The sequence below is a fragment of the Oryctolagus cuniculus genome, unplaced genomic scaffold (genome assembly GCF_964237555.1).
Source record: "Oryctolagus cuniculus unplaced genomic scaffold, mOryCun1.1 SCAFFOLD_57, whole genome shotgun sequence".
Classification (NCBI taxonomy): domain Eukaryota; kingdom Metazoa; phylum Chordata; class Mammalia; order Lagomorpha; family Leporidae; genus Oryctolagus; species Oryctolagus cuniculus.
In genome coordinates, this window is record NW_027208388.1 from 233,644 (window position 1) to 250,583 (window position 16,940).

The 16,940-nt window shown below is 48.2% G+C and overlaps 2 pseudogenes; one reads left to right on the forward strand and one right to left on the reverse strand.

Annotated features, from left to right (window-relative positions):
- Positions 1-16,940, reverse strand: part of LOC127488998 (nucleus accumbens-associated protein 1 pseudogene) — a 95,723-nt pseudogene that overhangs the window by 23,081 nt on the left and 55,702 nt on the right.
- On the forward strand, positions 10,617-13,638 carry LOC138848394 (nuclear transcription factor Y subunit beta-like; annotated as a pseudogene).

A 16,940-nucleotide genomic window follows, 5' to 3' on the forward strand; every position in this document is an offset into this window, starting at 1 on the left:
TAATACAGGTTTTTTCCTTAAAAATTTATACATTTATAAAAATTGAGGAGGCAGAGGTGAACAGAAAGCAGATTTGGTAGATTAAAAATACTTTTACTAAAGAAACTTAAAATGCTAATCAATGCCAATATAATGAATATAATATATATTAAGTATAAATATAAGTTCTCAAAATATATATTTCAAAGTTTAGTTATGAAACAATAGTTTCCCATGATTAAACAGATCATTCGTTCTTCAAAAAAAATTTTTTAAAACTGACAGAAAATCCTAAAATGCATAAACCATTTAGTTATACGCTAGCATTTTCTTTTTTTCTTTTTTCTTTTTTTTTGACAGGCAGAGTGGACAGTGAGAGAGAGAGACAGAGAGAAAGGTCTTCCTTTGCCGTTGGTTCACCCTCCAATGGCCGCCGCGGCTGGCCGCGGTCGGCGCACCGCGCTGATCCGATGGCAGGAGCCAGGTGCTTCTCCTGGTCTCCCATGGGATGCAGGGCCCAAGCACTTGGGCCAACCTCCACTGCACTCCCGGGCCACAGCAGAGAGCTGGCCTGGAAGAGGGGGAACCAGGACAGAATCCGGTGCCCCGATGGGACTAGAACCCAGAGTGCCGGCGCCGCAAGGCGGAGGATTAGCCTGGTGAGCCGCAGCGCCGGCTATACGCTAGCATTTTCATAAAAGGGAGTTTTCTGTTGGTGACCAAGTCTCCATGCTAACAGCTGGGACAGCCAAAGAAAAAGCTCAGGAGAGAACAGACCCAGAAGGTTTTCCAGCTCCCATTTCTCCACCTGCTAGAAATGGAGGAGGCAGAGATGAACAGAAAGCAGATTTGGTAGGCGGTGGCCAGAAACAGATTTTAGGGCGGCAGGGGCGGCGTGGGGGCCGCGTCCACTAGCCAAGGGCAGCTGAGGGGCCGGGCGGGCCGAGCGCAGAGCCGCCCGTGCCCGCGCCCGCGCCCGCGCCTCCTGTCTGTCCTCTGGCAGCTTCCTGAGCCGCCGAGGCCGGCATCCTGCGCTGGGCTGGCGCCCTTCAGGTACAGGATCCCGCAGTCCTCGGCCACCAGGACTCCAGGCTGCCGACGACGGAGCTGCGCGGGGCAGCGGGTCGGGGTCAGGGCGGCCGCGCCCGGCCCAGCCCGGGCCTCCCCCGCGGGCCTCGGGGATCCGGGGGTCCCCGCTCTGGCGAGGCGCGGGGCTCGGAGGAGGGGGCGCGGGCGCTGGGGAGGGGGCCGCGGGCGCTGGGGAGGGGCGGGGGCGGTGGGGAGGGGGCGTGGGGTCTCTGAGGAGGGGCGGGGGCGCTGGGGAGGGGGCCGCGGGCGCTGGGGAGGGGCGGGGGCGCTGGTGAGGGGCGGGGGACGCCGAGGAGGGGGCCGCGTGCCCTGGGGAGGGGCAGGGGACTCCGAGGAGGGGGCCGCGGGCTGTGGGGAGGGGCCGCAGGGCTCTGGGGAGGGGGCCGCGGGCTGTGGGGAGGGGCGGGGGGCTCTGGAGGGGGCCGCGGGCTGTGGGGAGGGGCCGGGGCTGTGGGGAGGGGGCCGCGGGCGCTGGGGAGGGGCCGCGGGCTGTGGGGAGGGGCCGCGGGCTGTGGGGAGGGGCGGGGGCCGTGTTGCAGCCCCTCGGGCCCCCGCAGGACCGGTCTGGCGATGGCTATGGTGACGGTGACGGTGTTCACGGTATTGGTGGTGATGATGATGATGGTGTTGATGGTGTTGGTGATGGACGTGTGTGGTGTGGCGGCTGCGGAGCCCCGGCGCCCAGGGAAGGCCCAGAGTGGGCCAGCAGGGGGAGCCTGGGCGAGCGACGGTCCCCACCCACCCCTCCCGCCCGCCTACCCCGCCCTGCCCGTCCTGGCCCCTCCCGCCCGCCCCGCCTCCCGCCCACCCTGCCCACCCCGCCCGCCCCGCCCTGCCCTCCTGGCCCCTCCCCGCCCCCCGCCCGCCCTGCCTGTCCTGGCCCCTCCCCGCCCCGCCTCCTGCCCGCCCTGCCCTCCTGGCCCCTCCCCGCCCGCTCACAGGAAGAGGTTCTCCAGGACATAGTGGTAGTCTGGGCAGCTGCTGTCCTGGAGGAAGCTGGCGGCATAGACGATGATGGCGTTGAGGCCCTCGCTGTGGTAGCCTGTGAGGGCGGCCGTCGCTGGGCTCTGAGCCACGCAGGGGCACGGAGGGTCTACTGGGCCCAGCAGGGGGTCCGACCTCCAGGATGACCACGGGTGCCCGGGGGGGGGTCTCACCTCCGTGGGTGATCACGGGTACCTTGGGGGGGTCTCACCTCCGTGGGTGACCACAGGTACCCGGGGGGGCGTCTGACCTCTGTGGGTGACCACATGGTAACTGGGGGGCCTCACCTCCGTGGGTGACCACAGGTACCCGGAGGGGGGACCGACCTCTGTGGGTGAGCAGTGGTACCCGGGGGGGCCTCACCCCCATGGGTGAGCATTGGTATGGGGGGATCCCCCCTCCGTGGGTGACCACGGATACTGGGGGGGGGTCTGACCTCTGTGGGTAAGCACTGATATGGGGGGATCTCCCCTCTGTGGGTGACCACGTGGTAACTGGGGGGCCTCACCTCCATGGGTGACCACAGGTAACCGGGGGGGCCTCACCTCCGTGGGTGACCACGGGTACCCCGGGGGGGGGTGTCTGAGCTCTGTGGGCAACCGCGGGTACCAGGGTAGGGTCTCACCTCTGTGGGTGAGCACTGGTACGGGGGGGGGGGATCTCCCCTCCGTGGGTGACCACGTGGTAACGGGGTGGCCTAACCTCCATGGTTGACCACGGGTACCCCGGGGGCCTCACCTCTGTGGGTGACCACCTTCATGTGCGGCCGGATCATGTGCAGGTCGATGCTGTGCTCCTGCTCCCTGATGATGACCGTGGGCCACAGGCCCCGTTGGCCGCACCGCTGTCCTCTGCCGCGCTGTCCCCAAACAGATCTGCACTGTCCCCAGGCATGTTCTTGGCGGTGGCTACCGGGGTGTCACCTGGAAGAAGCACCCCTGGGGCTGGACGTGTCGGCCTCTCACAGCCGCCTTCATTCTCCCGACCTGGCTGCCTGTCCCCTTACAGGACCTGGCTCAAGTGCCACCTCCTCCAGAAAGCCGTCCGTGATTGCACCTCCCGTACACTTGACTCCTAACACTTCCTGGGTCTCTTCCCCTTTAACTGAAGCGAACAGCCAGAGGCCCAGGGGGTCACAGTGGGCTGCTCCATGTCCCCCACCCCTCAGCAGAGCCATATGGCTGACAGCAGTGCGGGAACTGGGGTCCACAGCTGTGCCATGGAAGACACAGTGCTGGGGGCGGAAGTCAGACCCAGCTCCCTTCTGGGTCACTCCCCAGGCCCGCAGTACTGGGGTGGGAGCGCCATTGGGGTCTCTCCGTGCTAGGCCAGAGCGCCCAAGCCACCCCTGCAGCCGGAGTCCGGAGCAGAGCTGGGGATGGAACCCAGGATCTGATGGGGGGAGCGGGCGTCCTCCCGGCCTGCCCTGGGGTCCCGCACACAGCGCTCCCCTCTCGGGCTCCCCGCTGAGCTCCGCCCTGAGCGCTGGGCGCCGCGTCCTGTGGGGACCTCGGGGCGTGTTTGGTGTGGGGATGGAGACCAGGGCATCCGGGGTCAGACTCTGTTCCGGGCCCAGCTCCCTGCGCATGCGCACCTTGGGAGCAGTGGTGAAGGTGTGGGGCCCTGCACCCGCGTGGGGGACCCGGATGGAGCTCCACTCTGCTGGCTCCAGCCTGGCCCAGCGCCGGCCTTTTGGGAAGTGACTCAGCGGATGGGTGTGCTCTCTCCCTCTCTCTAGCTCTGACTGCGTTTCAAATAAATCAGAAGAAAAGCAAAAAAAAAAAAAAAAAAAATACTGAACTTCTAATACACCTTAGAGGTTTACCCAAATATTTATGTTTTAATTGCTGACTTACAATATATCTGTCAAAAGTTCAGTGATTTAAAACATGAGAGAACAGAAATACCAAAAAGCATTCATGTCTCCTGCAATACTGCAATACTATCAAACATCTAGAAAAAATATTTACTTAAGAAACGGGAATATTCATCAAATAAAAGTTAGAACAAATTCACACCTATCAGTTTAAATTGTATAGAATAAAAATAAATTTACTGAGGAAACTATAAAAACACTTATCAATGCCCCAATGTAAAATATGTCCTTACTGATAGAGATTTAATAGTCTAATTTTAAATACACATTTCAACATTTAGTTATGAAAACACTGCATACTACTAAATATATCATGTGTTCCTCCTAACAAATGACTAAGATCAGAACCTGCGACGGGGAGGCCGCAGGGTGTCTGTCCGCAGACTGCGGGTGCAGGAGTCTCCGTGGGCTCCCTGCCAGGTAGCGGGGCGCCAGCGAACACCCGAACCCAGGAGCGCTAAGAGTCTCGGCCGAAACATCCCACACCAGCCGTGGCACGGGCAGCCGGGGCTGAGGTGGCCTGAGGCAGAGCCTGCGGAGACGGGGCGCTGCCGGGACCCTCAGCGGGGACTCTGCACCCCGACCAGAGACCCAGGGCTTCTCCCGCCTGCCGGACGCGGGTCTGAGAGCGCGTGACCCGCCGTGCCGCCCGCACCCGCTCCCTGGGGCTGCCCGGGAGCTGAGGGCCGGGCCCCTGACCACCGGTGTCCGGGTGAGCCCGCAGAACCGTGCAGTCTTGGGGGCGGGAATCTCCACGTTTCCAGAAACGCACACGGGGACGTGGGTGCCGACGGTGATCCCGACTGGCCCGCGCCCCGCGCTGCACTGTCCCCCAAGTCCCCTCCACCCCGAGACCTCAGCGTTTTCCAGAAGGCCACGCAGGTGGAGGCGGACACTGGAGCCACAGGGGCGCACCTGGAACAGCGGGCGCCGTGTGTGTAAGGACGGACAAGTGTACGTGGCCCTCAGTGACATCTGGAATGCTCCCTGGCTTCAGGGCTCGGCGAGATCGTGAAACACCCGACAGTCAGAACCGAAATGTCATTGTAGTTGTCACTGTCGCCATGAGCTTGGTGAGGCTTTGCCCCTGTGCTTCGCCGGGTTTGCAGGGTCGAGGAGGGGAGGGGAGAATCGTCATGAATTGATGAAGACGCTGACACTGGACGAAATAGACACGGACTTGGCTTTGCCTTCCTCCTTGTCCTCACGGGCACCACACGGGAACAAGATCCTCACCACACAAGAGGTAGCTTCACTCACTGCACAGTGTCCACCTTAAAAAAGAAAAGTTTTTAAATTGCTTTAAGATTTATTTATTTACACGGGGGTGGGGTGGGGGAGAGAGAGAGAGAGAATCTTGCATCTGTCAGGTCACTCCCCAAATGCCCACAGCAGCCAGGGTTGGGCCAGATGGAGCCGAGAGCTCTACCCAGGACTTGCACATGGGAGGCACGGGTGGCTCATCACCGCCAGCTTCCTGGGTACATTAGCAGGGAGCTGGAGCGGAAACAGAGGAACTGGGGCTTGAACCAGAACCCTGCTACAGGCCGCTGCCATCAGACACTACAGCCTAGCCTACGGGGCCAGGACACGCACCCCAGGATTTTTTCAGCTGCTGTCTTGACAACTTGTTACAGCCGCCCTTGTGAAGTAATAATTAACTGCTTGTCTCTTAAACGTTCTGAGAAAGCACCAGAAACTGGGATGGAGGCCTGCTTTAAGCACAGCTCACTGACAATGCCAAGGCCGTACCTGGGACCCTCCTAACAGTCCCCGAGGCATGAGAGCTATCGGGTGTGATGAGTGATCTGAGTGAAGGTGCCCCAGGTGTTCCTGCATTAGCTGCGGCTGCAGGGATCCCCTTCCATGGAGTTCTCACATGTTTATAAGGACAGGAGGCTGAGAGAGAGGTTTTCCCTCCGCTGGGTCATTCCCCAGAGGGCTGCAATGGCAGTGCCAATCTGAAGCCAGCAGCCAGGAGCTTCCTCCAGGTCTCCCATGCGGGTGCAGGGGCCCAGGGACTTGGGCCACCTTCTGCTGCTTTCCCAGGCCACAGCGGAGAGCTGGATCAGAAGTGGAGCAGCCGGGACATGAACTGGCACCCATGTGGGATGCCAGCACTGCAGGCGGCGGCTTTACCCGCTGTGCCACAGCCCCAGCCCCTGATGTTTTTCTATAGAAATATTTTGTTCAGAAGTCTGAATGATAGTGGGGGTGGGTGCAGTCTTAAATGTGCAGTTACACTTGCCCAATGGGATGCTGATTTTGCAAGAGGGAAGCAGCCCAAGGCATGCCATCTGAGCAGGCAGAAGCCCTCCTTATTTTTCAGAATCTTTCCTGCAAGCTTTTCCCTTTTCTTGGGGGGAATCTCCCTGTGCTCTTTCCAAACTGCTATGAATGATTTAAGTGCTGAGCCTTAAGCCTATTGCCAAGCCTAGAGTACATCGGATCCAGATGCTGAGATAGGCCAGAATGGTCCAGCCTCTGTACCTCCCACACAGAACCACTAGAGGGCTATACTTGGGATGAGAAGGTGATGAAGGAACCATGGGGAACCAAGCACCTCAGGCGATGCCTCTGAAAGCAAATATTAAGCTATTTGCACTGGGTTGCAAACTCCAGGGCAGGAGGCCCCAGGGCAGGAAGCCATACTGGGAGTCCATAGCCCGCACTGCCTAATGTCCTGCGTGGGGTGCATTGATCACTGATTGTTGTAAATCCAGGGCTCCCAGCAGTCCCCTGTGGGTGCTCTGGGATTGTAGTTGTGCGGTGGGTGCAGCCTGTGTGTGCTGGGTGAGGCGTTCAGCTCAGCTTCAAGCTCCTGGCCACAGTGGTGCTACACCAGGCATAACTCAGGCCAGGTAAGAAGGGCTGATACCAGGGGCCAGCACTGTGGCATAGCAGGTAAGGCCACCACCTGCCATATGGGATACAGGTTTGAGGCCTGGTTACTCCACTTCTGATCCAGCTCCCTCTATGGCCTGGGCCCCTACACCCCCATGGGAGACCTGGAAGAAGCTCCCGGCTCCTGGCTTCAGCTTGGTCCAGCCCCAGCTGTTGTGGCCATCTGGGGAGTAACCCAGCAGATGAGAGATTTCTCTCTCTCTCTGTAACTCTGCCTTTCAAATAAATCTGTTTTTAAAATCATAGGAAATAAAACCACTTTCATGGCAAAGAGAAAAAAAAATAAACATCAGAATCTGGTTTTAGACTGCAAATTCCTACAATATAACTTCCAAATATCAGGATACATTCATTCTTGTAATATTTAAAGCTTAATAATTTAATGATTTATCCAATTTTATCTTATGATTTTAATCCACTCTGAACAACTCAGCGTGCCACTGGAGATTCCCACAGTGGTCCTGGTGAAGTCAAATAGTAATTACAGAGCTTTCAGTGTAAAGATGAGATTATTTTTAATTATTGAGTAGAGTACTTACATCTCCATACTTATATAGTTATGCTACTCATTAAATGGTTACTGAAAGCTGAAGTGTAATTTTAGTGATAGCTACCTATTTTTCTGTACACATTTTACAGCTGACAGATTAGTCAAGAACATTTGTTCTCTTCAAGATCTTTACAGCTGTGCCAAAGTACTCAGGAGGATGGAAAATGGACTGTGTCCACTTAATAAACCTTTAACTCATTTTGCAAGGTACACTTTCAGGTTTTCTTTCTTCTTCCTCTTTTGTTTTCTCCTCCAAAAAAAGGGTCAAAAAGATTCCTAGGATGGATTACAGCATGAGTAAATGGTGACTAAAAAGCTAAATATTTATGATTTAATCCAGCTGTGTATTTGTTGTTGATTTCTTGAAAACTTAGGCAAGGTACACTTCACTTTATTTTTTTAAAATTAGCAGTATTATAATAAACCCGAAAGAACTAAAGTTTGCCTTTGTCTCTCTAAACGGAAATTTCCAACAACATATTCACACACTGCAGCCATTTCCTGTGAAATATTCCATAACCAGCACAGAATAAGCACTATGGTATATATTTTAACTATGAGCCTTCTCTATCCTTAAAATTAAGGATTATGATTATTTACATTTCACCATTTCTTCTTAAAGCTTCTGTTTATCAAATCAAATATAAAATGCTTCAAATAATTGAAACGATCTTTAAAAGAAGAATTTTTATCTTGCTAAGAAATTACAAAATTACAAAGGTCTTTTCTGGTTTATAACTGCTACAAAATGAAAATATCAGATTAAATTTAACTTTCAAGGTACACGAGATGGCAATAAGGAAAAAAAAGCAGTTTTTTTTTTCAAAAACATACTAAATAATGAGTATAATTTCACTAACCATATTTAAAAAGATTTCAGAGTCTGCTATATGGGAAAAAGGCAATAAAGTTTTGGAGTAGGAAAAACTGCTTTGTTTCCTCAATTCTCTGGTTGAAATTAATTATAGCAAATGTTTATGAAAACATCCGTTCCTCCCAATTATAAATTCTTAATTTTAGTATGGATGATTCCAGACTTTTATTTTGGAAAGAAACTGTTGGAGTATTGAAAGGTTTACAAAAGAACAGACAGAACTTGTAATTCTGGAAAATTGTACATACAATGGGCTAAATCCTGTAGAGTTTTCATTTGTGTGAAACATTTGGAGGGGATTAATAATGGTAACCAGGAGAAGTCAAAAACAGACAGAAAGCTCCATATTTCATCTAAGCTGTTACATGATAAAAACATATGTCAGAGAGAGCAGGACAAATGCCATGTTGAATACTTATGACCAAGAAGTGACCTACCCCCACCCATGCAGTTAAGAAAAAAATTCTATGTTGCATGTACCCTGTGAAATGTCCTATTGCCTAACCACATCCTAGCTGAAAGACAGCCAGTTCCTCTGTAACCTTGCCAATTCCAAGAAATGTCATTAGCTCATGCAAACATAGTTGAAAACCCCTACTTATTACACCAGAAAATTGTAACCGAACCCTGCCACCTACATTGTGATTTTGCCCCATATAAGTCTTGCTAGACAGGGAACCAGCAACACAGTGTGGCTCCCAAGTCTGTACTGTGTCCCTGGCTGGTCAGTCTGCAACTCATCAATAAAGTTCTACCCAAATTCAGTCTCTGAGTGGTACTCTCCCCATTCCCCATAACACATTTGGTGACACAAGAGAATACCAACTAATAATTACAAACAAAGGCTGCTTTACCTCTGAATCTAATTTCTAGGTAAGCAAAATAAAATAAGTAATGATTTTATCAAGGATTTAAATAAACGTAATGATAATACATTCACCAGAACATATGTGTAGTGTTGCCCAAAAATAACAATAAAGGGTGCGAGGGAGTTTACTACGATGCTTTTCATTGCTATTCTGATTTTGAACTAAGTTGCCAGGCAGCCATAACTGTAACAAGAATGCTCAGGATGTTTTCCAATCATACTTTACCTAAGGAGCTTTAAATGATCAAACAGTACCAATATCTAAAAATGTTTTAAGCTAACACATTTCATTTGTTTGAGTAATAATTTAACTGACAGTAAGTTTCTAGGATACAACTGTAATTTTAGAGGTATATCAATAAGTAATGTAAACTAGCCACTAAAATAATCTGGATATGGTTCTTTATGCATTTTAAATACATGCATAAATAATATATACTATACGTATTAGATGTCACCATATATGTAAAAACACAATACATTTTCTATCTAAAGAAACAGTTCACCAATTACTTAGGGCAAGAAAAGTTTGAAATTTACATAATGTTAACTGTTAAACAACATTACAAAGTGAATTTATAACATTCATAATTGAAGTATATTAGCTAATTTGAAAAATACATGTTAGTAAATTGCCTTGGCTTAAATAAGAAGAGAAAACACAATATTTTACAAGTCATTTCTAACATGCTTTTAACAGAGTGAATGGCATTCAGACTCCTCTTCTGAAGTTTAGCTCAGGGCATCTACAGGTTTTATCAGTGCAGTTTGAAATCATGGTAAAGAAAGGTATACAATAGGTTTCTGCAGTCTGTTTTATGCACAAACATCTGTCTGCTTCTAGGCTAAGCTAAAAACAGCCAGAACAACACTATACAATAAGAGCACCTACTCAAACGTGCCTTCAGTTTACATCTGAAAACACTGGGTGTTACACATCACTTCACACTAGCTATGAATTCTGAAATCTAATAGAAAAATAAGACATAGTCTCTGAACTGTTAGAGGACCATCACCAATTATGTATGATAAGTAACAATTCGAAGAGAAAAATGACTTGGTTCAAACGAAGACGAAAACAGTCACAGGTGGGTGGTGTAAAGATCCTAAAGGATTTCCGTCCTTTAATTAAATTAACTACAGTGTTTTAGTTAAAACCGTCCCAGCACCATCCCCGCAGCCAATGCCGCCTTGGCCTGGGCACTACCCTCCCACCCGCCCGCCCGCACCTGGACCTGGGCCGGGCCGGCGCCTGCGAGGCTGCAGCGCGGCTCTTTGTGCGCCGAACGAGGAGGGCGGTACAGAGGCCAGGCCGCCTCCCGCTCACCACCCTTGAACTCCCAGTCCGAGGCAGAAGAGGGCTGCCGGCGGGGCACGGTCGGGGTCCCTCTCGGTGGCGCCCTGGGCTGGCTCCATTTTGTGCGGGGAGCAGGCCGGCTAGCGGGGGAGGCGGCCCGGGTCCCCGCCGCCGCCCCGACCCTGCCCCCTCGGCTTCTGCAGCCGCGCGGGCCCCGCGGAGCACCCCCCGCCCGCCGGCTCCTGGGTCCGCGGGGTCCTGGCCGAGTCCGGCCTCCTTGTCCGCCTGCGCACTCTGGCGCCGCGCGGCGGGCGGGAGACGGGCGTTGGGTGCCAGGTCCGGGCTGGCTGGGCCATCGGGTGTCTGCGCAGCACGAACGGGGCTGACAGGTCGGCGGGCTCGGCCGAGGGGCCTCGGGCAACCCGCGCACCTGCGTGGGGAGGCGGCGAGGTCCCCGGGAGGCAGGAATGGCGTTGGTGTCCTGCAGTCTGGTTTGCACGTAAAGAATGCAGTCATCTGGTGGCTTGTGGTCCCTGGACTTGCCCGGAAGGTGGGAAGGAAGCCGTTCGGATTGCACTAAGGTTTTGATCATCGCTGGTGGGAGGCAGGAGGATAGGCAGGGGCTTACGGAGCAGTAGTCTGGGAGAACAAAGAATTACAGAGCACTCGAAAATCGTTATCTCGCCCGAAGTACTAGAACAAGATGCTTTAAACATGGGTTGGAATTGAGCAAAGATTAGACACCTTTTTAAAAAGGTGCTCTGAGCACCACTGACACCACGGTTCTGACAGTATTTCATGGCAATGGACGGTGACAGTTCTACCACAGATGCTTCTCAAGAAGAAATATATCTTCCAATTGCAAATGTGGCTAGGATAATGAAGAATGCCACACCTCAAACAGGAAAGATTGCAACGGATGCCAAAGAATGTGTTCAAGAATGTGTAAGTGAGTTCTTAGCTTTATAGCATCTGAAGCAAGTGAAAGAGAAACAGAAGACAATCAATGGAGAAGACATTCTCTTTGCCATGTCCACCTTGGGCTTTGCCAGTTATGTGGAACCTCTGAAATTGTACCTTCAGAAATTGAGAGAGAAAGGATTTGGTGGAGCAGTCACAACTACAGAAGGACTAAGAGAAGAGCTTACTTACAGAGGAGGCATTCACTAACCAGTTACCAGCTGGCTTAATAGCTGCGGATGGTCAGCAACACAATGTTATGGTTTATACAACATCATATCAACAGCTTGCTGGTGTTCAACAAATTCAGTTTTCATGATCTGCAGAAATGATGGGTGGAAGTGTAGAGAAGCAAGAGTCTGTGATTCTGGAACGGACATCAGAAGAAAATGACGTGAAAAAATGTCTCTTTGCACATTAAATAGGTGTAATGTAGTTTCCTGATGCTTGACTAATTGAGGTGTTAATTCTGACTTTTTCATGAATGATTTTAAAGAAAAATTTGGAATTTAAAGGTATTAAAATATTTTTGTTTTGTATGAGAAAAAATGATAAAATCCCTAATTAAGTGAATGACTTCAAGAAATCTATGAGAAAAGTATATTCTTATGCTGACATAAATACATCAGTAGTGAAAAGAGGGACATCACCTCATTTTAGGAATCAGAGTAACCGTAAACCTTCATAGGCTAACTATTTATGCTAAAATTTCAGCAGTACCCATTAGATTTTAAGAGAGTGCTAAGGTCAAGATGTGAAATTTGTGAATTTTGTAATTTCCCATTGAGTGTATTAGTTTATCTGCATTCTTATGTTTTAGTGTTCATAATTAGTTGTCTAACATTTTAAATTTTTCTCTTTTAGATGAAGAAAGGTCAGATATAAAACAGAAATCTAGTGAAATATTTTAAATAAAAAACGCTTTTGGGTAGGCCATTTTAATTTTAGAAAGCATCGTGTAATTCCTTTTAAATAATAAACAGAATTAGTTTTTTAAAAAAGACAGCAGGCTGACATCAGCAAAAAGTTTCAGAGTATGAAACTCCAAGTACTTGTCCTCCCATAGAAACACTGAAAGACAAGCAATTAATCAAGCAAACTGTGTCAAAACTCTGAGAAACAGTCAAAGATTTAAAAAAGTCTAATGAATATAGAATCAAGAAAAAGAGAACTTGGAAATTCTGTGGCATTTTTTACTTGCCCTTAGCTCACTCAGTCCCTTGGCTGTAGCAGTCTTCAAGAGGGAAGCTCACACACCCAGCTTGGGAGTCTGGTACCTGGTTCCGGACAGAGCACAGCAGATCATTTTGTAAGTTGTTGTGCACATCTGCTTGAACCTGGTCAGGGGCAACCTGAAGGAGTAACCAAAAAGGCATTTCTCTTTGTTTAGGCAACTTAGAAGAAAGCATCAGGCATTACTGGAACATACTGCAAGGCAAACTAAGAGCCCAAGGATGCCTGGGGCAAAAGATTGCAAGTGAAACACAAAATAGACCAACCCAATGCCTGGGAGCAAAAGCTAGTGAGAGTTTCTCTGGGAAATTAGGACATTCAAAAGGACTCATATACGTGGGAGAATGCAGAAGGCCATGTGCCTTTCAGAGGAATATGCATGATCAGAAAGAAACAGAGAAGACAGCTTCCCCAGCAGGAAGGAGTGCAAGCCTGAGCAAATGTTTAAGGACTCTGGCAGCACAGCCTACAAAGACATGGTGCCACTTGGTTTTCCAGTACTAGGGTTTTGTTGTTGTTGTGATTGCTGTTGCTCTTAATAGCTCCTGACATTCAAGAATATCTCTGTTAAACACAAGAAACAATGACCTCAGTCACTACATATCACAATGAGTAAGTATTTTCAAAAATAGTTAGGGAAGTCACTAACAAATGGACTACTATACTCTTCAACAACTCTGCCCAACACTATAAATGATCAGATCTGTGTGAATACAGGGTCTTCAAGAACTTCATATTATGTGAAGAACTATGGATGGATTTAAACGTTTTTGCACTACAATGGAATTACCTTTTAATTAACTTTTTCCAGAAACTTTTCAAGTCCCCCTGTATATAGAAAACACCAGCAATGGGCCCTGCACCTGCATGGGAAACCAGGAGGAAGCACCTGCCTCCTGGCTTCAGATCCGTGTGGCGCACCAGCCACAGAGTGCTGGCCATGGTGGCCATTTGGGAGGTGAACCAACAGAAGGAAGAACTTTCTCTCTGTCTCTCTCTCTCTCTCTCTCACTGTCTAACTCTGCCTGTCAAAAAAAAAAAAAAAAAAAAGGGCCGGCGCCGCGGCTCACTAGGCTAATCCTCCGCCTAGCGGCGCCGGCACACCGGGTTCTAGTCCCGGTCAGGGCACCGGATTCTGTCCCGGTTGCCCCTCTTCCAGGCCAGCCCTCTGCTGTGGCCAGGGAGTGCAGTGGAGGATGGCCCAGGTGCTTGGGCCCTGCACCCCATGGGAGACCAGGAAAAGCACCTGGCTCCTGGCTCCTGCCATCGGATCAGCGCGGTGTGCCGGCCTCAGCACTCTGGCCGCGGCGGCCATTGGAGGGTGAACCAACGGCAAAGGAAGACCTTTCTCTCTGTCTCTCTCTCTCACTGTCCACTCTGCCTGTCAAAAAAAAAAAAAAGAAAAGAAAGAAAGAAAGAAAACATCAGCAAACAAAATAAGAATATGTAAATAAATCAATTGAATATGGGATATTCTCAGTACAGATAATATGTTAGACCACAAAGTAAGTGTCTATATATTTCAGACAAGATTGGAAGCGGCATTCAGGGTGGTATGGGCACAGTCAGTATCAAGGTATTTCTTTTTTTTTTTAAGATTTATTTATTTATTTAAAAGTCAGAGTTACACAGAGAGAGGAGAGGCAGAGAGAGAGAGAGTCTTCCACCCGATGGTTCATTCCTCAATTGGCTGCAATGGCCAGAGCTGTGCCGATCCAAAGGCAGGAGCCAGGGGACTCCTCCAGGTCTCCCACATGTGTGCAGGGGCCCAAGGACCTGGGGCATCCTCCACTGCCTTCCCAGGCCACAGCAGAGAGCTGAATCAGAAGCAGAGGAGCCAGGACTCGAATCGGTGCCCATATGGGATGCAGGCACTCCAGGCCACAGCACCGGCCCCCAATATCAATATATTTCAAAGACTGAAATCTTACAAACTATCATTTCTGACCCTAAGAAAATAAGAAATCAATGACAAATGAAAAGTGGAAAATTCTGAAATATAATACAAATATGTCCAGCACAGATAAACAGATGGACAATGGATGGATAGATGCACAGATGTACACAAAAACAGATACATACACATACACATACAGTGGTTTAAGATTTTAAGGAGCATAAAAATGCTTTGAATGATCCCTGGTTCAACTTTAAAGATTTTTCCGCACCCCCAAGCAAAAACATTACTGAAATGGTAAAATTAAACTGTCACATTCAGTTTAAAAAAAACCAGGAAGCAGGACCATCATGATTAAAAGCTAAGGCACAGGCAAGACGGATCTAAACACATGCTTGAGGAGAACATTTGGCCTAGCAGTTGAGACAGAGGTTGGGATATCTGCATCTCATAACAAAGTGGTGGGGTTTGGGTCCTAGGTCCATTCTCACTTACAATTTTGTGTTGGTGCACACCCTGGGACACAACAGGTGATGGCTGAAGTGGTTATATACTTGCCATCCATGTGGGAGACCTGGATGGAGTTCCTGGTCTCTGGCTTCTGTGGGCATTTTGAGAGTGAACCAGTGGAAAGGGGCTTTCTCTGTCTCTTTCTCTGACTGCCTCTCTAATAAAATTTTAAAAATACGTTTTCTTCAATTTCCCCAAAATTAAGACAATTAGTAGTTTATATGACAAAATGGAATTAGGAATAATAAAGAACATAAATGTATATAAAGTGCTTAGTGTAGTATGTAGTACAATGTAAGTCCTCAATAAAGCTATCATTTTTATGAGCATTTTACTCAATATATTTATAATATTGGTTCCAATGAAAGAATAAAAGTTAAAGACTCTTAGTCCTGCATGAACAGAATATATTTACTCCTTAAACACCTAAAATCATTAAACATTTCCAACTCTTTATTCTTAGTACATAAAAGGCATTATTTCTGATACTTTAATGACCAAAACTTTATTTTGTGCATTACACAAGGATGATGTGCCAAACTTGTGTGTCCTTGTAACATCACTCCTGTCAGTGGCCATACTAAACATCAAAAATGACACAAAGGAAGAGAATGGAAAATGATACAGCAAATTTAATAAAATTGAAATTTAAGACATTAACTCATCAAATTAGTGAGCTTAATACACACACACATATATATGTATATGTATTATATGTTTCTTGGAATTGACAAAATACAGATAAAGAACTAAAACTACATTCCATCTAGTAGTCAACACAACATATAGTACAGTACATAACATTACACATACACAAGAATAGTACAATAAAATTTATGAGAAAAATTCATTCATGATTCTGTAACTAAATGGAAAAAGGACTAATTATAAAGATAATTGTAAATAGAACTACCTAATTTAAATTAACATCTAATAACAGAAAAGTAAATATTCCTATTATGACTATCATATCTCCATGTACTCTATGGATCTCAAAACTGTTTTAAATCTCAGGAGAAAGAGAGATAAAAAGAGAGAGAAAGGGAGGGAGGGAGGGAGGATTGGTCTTGAATCCACTGGTTCACTTCCTGGTGGCTTACCCAATGGATAGAAGATTCTCATTCATTCTCTCTCTCTCTCTCTCTCTCTCTCTCTCTCTCTGCCTCTCCCTCTCTGTTCATAGCTGTGCCTTTCAAATAAATAAATCTTTATATATATATTTATAATTTTTTCTCCTTAAGATACACAAAATATATGATGTTGAATCAAAATCAAAGGGATCGCTGTTCAGGCTCAGTTTTTAAGGATTTTTTTAAAAAGATTTATTTATTTGAGAGGTAGCATTACAGAGAGAAGAAAAGAAAGAGAAAGGTATTCCATCTGCTGGTTCCAAAGGCAGGAACTTGAGCTTCCTCAGGGTCTCCCACTTGGGTGCAGGGGTCTGACCACTTGGGCCATCATCAGTGGCTTTCCCAGCCCATAAGCAGAGAGCTTAGTCAGAAGAAGTGCAGCTGGACATGGACCAGCTCAGCCTACTGCACCAGCCATGAAATTACTGTTTTCAAGGCAGAGTATTCTGCTGAATTCTTCTTATGAGGCCAGTGTTACTCCAATACCAAAACCAGACAAAGACATAACATGAAAAGTAAACTTAGACCAATTTTCCTGATACACACAGAAGTAGAAATTCTCAACAAAATGTTAGCAAACTGAGTCCAATGCTACATCAAAAAGATAAGACGCAGAATGAAGAACAAACACCATATGTTCATCTCAATAGATGCAGAGAAATCATATGCTATGATTCAGCATTCATTCTTTATAAAAACTCTCAAAAATTAGTTATACAAGGAGCATTTCTCAAAATGATACAGCTACAAGTGTGTATACATATATGTATATGACAAACCAACAACAAG